Source organism: Microtus oregoni, unplaced genomic scaffold, assembly GCF_018167655.1.
Source record: "Microtus oregoni isolate MIOR12 unplaced genomic scaffold, Mior012 000081F_ref0000091, whole genome shotgun sequence".
Lineage (NCBI taxonomy): Eukaryota > Metazoa > Chordata > Mammalia > Rodentia > Cricetidae > Microtus > Microtus oregoni.
Genome location: NW_024544541.1, coordinates 5184348 through 5192464, shown reverse-complemented (window position 1 = coordinate 5192464; position 8117 = coordinate 5184348).

Below are 8117 nucleotides of genomic sequence, written 5' to 3'. Positions count from 1 at the left end.
TGGCTCCAGCTGAGCTCTGCGGTACTCGAGAGTGGACCACAATTGAAATGGAAATGCTTATTCAGGCAAGAGGTTAGACTCTTAGAACAGCAGGAAAAAGGGAAGGGAATTGACATTTCCCTAGATCAAATTCTAGGTGAAGGGCTCTTTTCCGACCCTCAGGAACAAGCTAATTTGGATGAAAACACACTCTCCATGTGTACTACAGCAGCCTTAAGGGTTTGGGACAGGGTACAAGACCCAGGACAGAGAATGGAATCATTTGTCAGTGTTAAACAGGGTCAGAGAGAACCCTTTAGTGACTTTTTACAAAGATTAACTAAGGCTGTACAAATAGGGATATCTGACCCAGAAGCAAGACGTATAATGATTGAGTCTTTGGCTTATGAAAATGCAAATGTGGAATGCAAAAGGATTTTGGGCCCTTTAAAGCTCAGATCAGCGTCCTTGGAAGAATGGGTCTTGCATACACTCAATGTTGATACATTTGATTATGGCACTGAAGCATGGGTAGAAGAAGCAATTTCCAATGGTAAAAGGAGACACCAGAATACCAAATGTTTTAATTGTGGAAAAATAGGTCATATGAAAAGGAATTGTAGACAACAGATTTTCAGAAATAATAATAATAATAATAATGCATCTTTCAGAAATAATAATAATAATGCATCTTCCAGAAATAACAGAAATAGGAGGACTCAGCCTTCAGGTTTATGTAGAAGATGTGGAAAAGGAAGACATTGGACGAATGAATGCAGGTCTACAAGAGATAGACAAGGCTACCTGATACAGTTGGGAAACGTGAGAGGTGGGGCCCCACAGGCGCCCATGGCAAACATGGTTCAGTCATTTCCAGTTTCTGCAGAGAACGTGCCTCATCAGGACAATTAAAAAGCCCCATGCCTACTGTTACAAGCAATAATGATCAGAAAGATAAGTTACGTGTGTTTTGGCAAACTTCTATAAATGATCAAAGACCTAAACTGAGAGTGTGTGTAAATGGCATTTTTATTACTGGCCTGCTGGACACAGGTGCTGATTTAAGTATCATTACCCCAGAATCTTGGCATCCGTATTGGCCTCTTCAGAATGTAAATGTTCAGCTCCTGGGAATTGGAACCCTATCTCGAGTAAGGCAGAGCACGAGATGGGTTGAATGTATAGGGCCAGAGGGACAAATAGGAAAATTAAAGCCATATGTAGCCAATATCGCAATGAATTTATGGGGTCGTGACCTATTACAACAATGGAATACCCAAATTAACATTCCTGCTACTTCTAGAGCCTATATTTCTGAGAATAATATTAAAAGATATTACAAACGGAGAAAACTGGCCATTTGGGCTGTACAAGAACAATCAATTGAGGTCCCTTCAGAGATACCAACAGCCTTGCCTCTAAAATGGTTGACTGAGAAACCAATATGGACAAAGCAATGGCCTTTAGCTGAGGAAAAGTTACAGGCTTTAGAACAGCTGGTACAAGAACAATTAGATGCTGCACACATAGAAGAATCTACCAGCCCTTGGAATTCTCCTGTATTTGTGGTTAAGAAAAAATCAGGTAAATGGAGAATGGTGACAGATCTCAGGGCCATCAACAAGGTTATTCAACCTATGGGCCCTCTGCAATCTGGAATTCCTTTGCCCTCTTTATTACCAAAAGGATGGCCTCTCATAGTTATTGATTTAAAGGATTTTTTTTTCACCAAACCTTTGCAAAAAGAAGATAGAGAAAAATTTGCCTTCACAGTGCCTACTTATAACAATTCTCAACCATTGAGGAGGTACCACTGTACCGTTCTCCCCCAGGGTATGTTAAATAGCCCCTCCCTGTGCCAATATTTTGTGAACCAACCATTGCAAATAATATGCAAGAAATTTCCCAAATCTATAGTATACCATTACATGGACGACATTTTGTTATCCGATTCAAACATGGATACCTTGAACAGACTGTTTGAAGAAATAAAGATACTTTTACCTAAATGGGGATTGCAAATCGCTCCTGAAAAGATTCAGAAGGGAGATTCTGTTAATTATTTAGGTTATAAAATAGGTTTGCAAAAAATTAAGACACAAAAAGCACAAATTAGGAGAGATCGCCTACGGACTCTTAATGACTTCCAAAGACTGTTAGGAGACATTTCCAGTCTACGACCAGCTATTGGAATAACACCTGATCTAATAATTCATTTGAACAAAACCTTGGATGGTGATAAAGATTTAAACAGTCCCAGAGAATTAACAGCTGAAGCAGAAAAGGAACTGACAATGATTGAGGAAAAAATACAACAGGCACATGTGGACAGGGTGAATCCAGAGCTCAATTGTATTCTCATCATACTACCATCAAAAATTTCTCCTACAGGAATTTTAATGCACAGAGATGATATTATCTTGGAATGGATCTTTTTACCATATAAACCAAGTAAGAAACTGAAACTTATGTGGAAAAAGTCTCTGAGTTAATTATAAAAGGCAAGCTGAGATTTCGTCAATTAGCAGGCATAGACCCAGCAGAAATTATAGTGCCTTTCACTGCTGATGAACTAAAGAAATTATGGGAAAATAATGAACCATGGCAAAGAGCTTGTGCTAATTTTTTGGGAGACATTAATAACAACTATCCAAAAAGCAAGAGGCTTAACTTCATAAAGAGAACTTCTTGGATTCTTCCTCGAATCGTCCGTGATGCTCCAATAACTGGAGCCCGTACATTCTATACTGATGCCAATAAATCAGGGAAGGCAGGTTACAAATCAGAAGACTTGGGTAAGGTGGAACAAAGTCCGTATAATTCTGTCCAGAAGGCAGAATTATATGCCATTCTTATGGTGCTAAGGGATTATAAAGAACCTATTAATATAGTCACTGATTCACAATACGCAGAGTTATTTTACATATTGAAACTGCTGAATTTATACCTGATGATACAGAACTAACCTCATTGTTTCTCCAGGTTCAAGATTTGATCAGGAACAGGCTTTGCCCTATGTACATAACACACATCCGATCCCATACAGGTCTGCCAGGTCCTCTAGCACAAGGTAATGCAGAAATTGATCAATTATTGATTGGCAGTGTGCTACAAGCCTCTGAATTTCATAAAAAACATCATGTTAATAGCAAAGGTTTGAAGAAAGAGTTTTCAATTACATGGCAACAAGCTAAGGAGATTGTAAAGAAATGCCCTACTTGCTCTTTCTATAACCAAACGCCACTGCCTGCAGGGGCTAATCCAAAGGGCACCCAAGGGAATGAAATCTGGCAGATGGATGAGTTCCACTATGCAGAATTTGGCAAATTAAAATATGTTCATCACACCATTGACACTTATTCAGGCTTTCAGTGGGCAACTGCTTTAAGTTCAGAAAAAGCTGATTCAGTAATCACTCATTTATTCAAAGTCATGGCTATCATGGGTATACCTACACAAATAAAGATGGATAATGGTCCTGCTTATGTCTCTAGGAAAATGAAACGGTTTTTTGATTATTACAATATCAAGCATGTTACAGGTATACCATACAATCCTACAGATCAAGCAGTCATAGAAAGATCAAATCAAACTATAAAGGATATGTTGAACAAACAGAAAGGGGTGGAAAACACCCCCAGAAATAGGTTACATAATGCTTTGTTAACCTTGAATTTTCTCAACGCTAATAAGAAGGGAACAATGGCTGCAGTAAGACTTTGGATAATGGAAAAGTCTATTGAACTAAATCAACCAGTTTATTTCAAGGATGTGCTGACCTCACAATGGAAGCCAGATGTGCTACGTTGGGGAAGGGGTTTTGCTCTTATTTCCACAGGTGAGAAAAAATTGTGGATTCCGTCAAAATTAATAAAGGTTCGGTTTGAAGAAGAGAAGCCACTTGGAAAAGATACATAACAATTCTTGCATAAGGATGGCGAACATACTGATGGTAAGAAATACAGATAGGTTGGAGGCAGGGTTCTTTTCTTATCTCCACAGGAAAATACTCATCTTCAAAGAAATTGAGGGACCCTGAATATTTAATTACTGATGGATGGACACATTTTTGTAAGTATTAATTTATATATATGTCTTATTAAACATTTCTTTATAAATATATAGAGCTGGTTTTGAAGTTGGACTCTGGCTCAGTCCCTCTCCAATTCCAAGCCTGTTAGTAAGAGAAAAACCCAGAGTTCCTGGAGTTTCTGTCTCATGTCAAGAGCCATGATATGGGACAGAAAGAAATATGAGTTTAGAAAACATCTTTGCTTTTCTTCATATCTATCATACTTTTCATTGAAAATATCTATCATGCCTTTCATAGAATATATATATATATATATATATATGTTTATATTATTAATATTTAAGTTTTTCACAATGAACAATGAGTTTTTCCTGAAGTGACATTTGAAGTTTCCAGGAAGAAGATGGGGCCCCACAACAACAACTCTACCTTTTTGATATGATGTCATGATACTGATAGCTCTACTACAAGACCTGTTTTGGATACCAGCTGCACAAGACGATCCCAACTTGGTTAGCTGAAATGGTGCACATCTTGTACAACATTCTGGCTAGACCTCCACAAAATACTCAGAGACTATTTGCAATTTTAAAAGACATTGATCTTGAAATTTAACCATCATTTTACTTTCAAAGGATCCCCCAGAAAGAACGTCGCCCCCATGACAGCTGGAAGTAATTCTAGAGGACGACATCCCCTCTCACAGTAAAGTTTACCCCTGGGTTTAGGGACATCATTTAGGGGTTGGGAGGTTGGGGGAGGAATTTTATAAGCTCAGGGATCATTTTGGAAAAAAAAAAGAGGGAATGATGGGATAATAGATTTGTAATTGTGAGTTACTGCTTTTTGACAAATATATTGGTATCGATTCTTGTATATTGATACAAAGTTAAATTATATTGACTATTGTATGCATGCATGTTTCTATCTCTGTTTAAAACATTTTTTATGTATTGACATATATTGTATTGATATATATTGTATATATTTACCATATTGCAGTGTACATTTCTACCTCTGATTAAGATACTTATATAATGTTTGTGTATTGATATATATTTACCATATTGCAATGTATATTTGTACAGTGTTTATATTTGGAGGTCATTATCCTCATTTGTTACACAGTTGTTTATTGTCTTAGTCTTTAAGTTAGATAGATATTGAGAATTATATAGATAAATTGAGAATTATATATTATATAAATATAGTCATTTATAATTAGACTAATCAGGTTCTCTAGATATATAGAGATTATACTCAGTATAGATAGATAATCTTCTACGTCTTCAAAGAGCTGTAGAAAATGGCCTTTAATCTAACTCAGAGTTTCGTGATAGTGAGACACAATTGCTCCTGGCAACACCGCTCTATTCCCGAGAGAATGTTGAGCACCAAAGACACTCCATCTGGAGCCTTTCTATTTGGCAGAACTGGCCTTTGGGCAAAGAAATGCCCATACCTCAACCACTGACAGAGATACAGAGCGTGCATCAATGGATAAAACAGGACTGTCATATCCTGCCAAGACAGGGTAAGATGGTTTTGAAAAGTTCCTTGCCTTTAATAATGGTATGTCAGTTATGTTAGGCCTTAGCCAAAATTGGTTGACTCAACATTGCAAATGAGACTTTGGGTGATTGCCCAGGTAGTCAGTTGTCTCTGTCAATTGTTGCACATTTTGGATATATCTCGTTTGTTGAGTAGTGTTTATTCCCTTCTCAGATCTTTGACGGAGTTGAAGATTATATAATTGTAGTTACTCTCTACATTATTTGGACTCCTTGAGATAGAATGTTTAGCAAAGATTTTGTTTTCGATATTGTTTGTTATATTTATTATTTGTTGTTATTGTATATAGTTGTATTTGGTTTGGTTCTTTCTTATTTAGACAAAAAGGGGAGATGTAGGGATAGGTCCCGCCCATTGGGGGGCGTGTTCGCCTCGGGCTAATGTCTGCCTATAAATTTGGCGAGCGTGCTCCCAGCCATTGCTTCTGCTTTCCTGATCTCCGCGGGAACGGTGGTTCTGTAAGTCTATTTCTACATTAAAGCTATAGATATATATGTTTTTTACAATCTGTCTGCATTTGTTTACGCCATTACAAAGCACCTGTTTCACACCCACATCCTCATGAAGGGAGGGATTCAGTCCCAACCTTCCCAGAGCTCTCCAGATAATGTGCTGGCCAGCCTGCAGACCCTGGTCATAGAGAGCTGTAGCACCACTGAGTCCCAGTTCCAAGCCATTCTACCTGCCCTGGACAGCCGCTTCCAGCTTATAGCCTACAGTTAGAATGGAAACTAGTAAGCTGTGTGCTTTATGGAGTAGCTGCCAGACTGAGAAAGCTCGGATAAGGATGGTACCACATGCCCCAGTAGAGACTTAGTGACGGTTGCCACTATTTCCTAGACCCTGAGGGATTTCTCCAGGGCTGTTCTAAGTTGAGACAGGTATTGGGCGACCTAAAGCCATGAGGCTGGTTTCTCAAGTAATTTCACTGAGACTATATTCTTGGAATATTTCACTCTGGGACACAGTGGCCTTTGTAAAGAAGCTCTGTTAGGTAATGTTGGTTGGGCATTCACATAAACATTTGCAGGGTAGGTAAAAGAAATGTTTTGAATTCTTATTTTAAACAAGTTTTATGATATTTGATAAAGGAGTCATTTAATGTGTCTTGCAGAGTGAAAACTGCCCTTTATTGTGACTCCCTCGGTATTAGGCCATCAAGACGACTCTGCCAGTAAAGCCGCTTAATCTGCATACATGGAGACTTAGGTTCAAGTCCCAGGAACCATGTTAAGTTACAAGCTGAGAACCAAATTCACAAATTTGTACACAATGAGTGCCTACCCCCATCACACACACTAATAAATACACTTTTTTAAATAAAGAATGTTCTGGGTCATACGGGGACTAATTTTCCCAGTCTCATCTGCTGAACACAGTCATACGGGACATCCTGATGGGATGAGTGACTTACCAGATCTGGCCTAGATGGCAACCTGCACCCTAACTTTCATGGAGGGGAACATCTCATCTGAGTGCACATGTGATCCGTTGGAAGCCTCTGACCTGGGCTTGTAAGGAGCTGAGTTCAGACACTAGTTAAACCTGCTTTGAAAATCACATTTAGGGCTGGAGAGATGGCTCAGCGGTTAAGAGCATTGCATGCTCTTCCAAAGGTCCTGAGTTCAATTCCCAGCAACCACATGGTGGCTCATAACCATCTGTAATGAGGTCTGGTGCCCTCTTCTGGCCTTCAGGCATACACGCAGAAAGAATATTGTATACATAATAAATAAATAAATAAAAAGAAAATCACATTTACTCAGGGTGTGGTAAATTGTCACATAAGCGGACTTGAATTAACAGACTATTTAGATTAGCAGTAATTTATCAGATACAAAAGAAGTCTGTTAACCTCAGAAAACTACCAAAGTAATGATTCTCCCATGTATAGCTCGTTTAATCACTGTGTTTATTGGGCATCTTTATAGACAAAGCATCATGTAGAATTACCTACTGTGACAAAGATGGTGTCCTCCATAGATCTACCACCCACATTCTCTAACACCTTCTGAGCGCAGGTACACCTGGGGGAGAATTACATACAGCAAGAAGAGGGTACGAGCTGCATCTTAAGTGAGTGTCTAATGACGACCCTCTGTCCTTGATTTTGGAAGTAATCCACTGTCCATGGCAACACAGGGAGACACTGTCTTAAAAAAAGACATAAAAAAAAATAGAATGGGATCCCCAAGCTGTGTGAACATCCAGGACAAACTTGCTTCTGGAGCTCCAGCCAACCATAGGATGATTCATTCTCATGCACATCTTTGGTTTGAGCATTAAATACACCAAAAATAATTGAAAATGGTGTTGGCCTCTATTTGAAATGGGAACAGATAAACAGATTTGAAGAGCTTCCCCATGAGTAGTGGATTTAAAATTATAACTACACTAAAAGCATGTCCTTGGTGTAGTAAGGAAAAACCACTTAAAGCTTATTTTGATCCCAGCACGTCTGCATCCACAGATAGCAAAACTCACCAGGTCCTTAAGAAACTTCATTCTGGGTTTTCTAGATGGAATGTAGGCA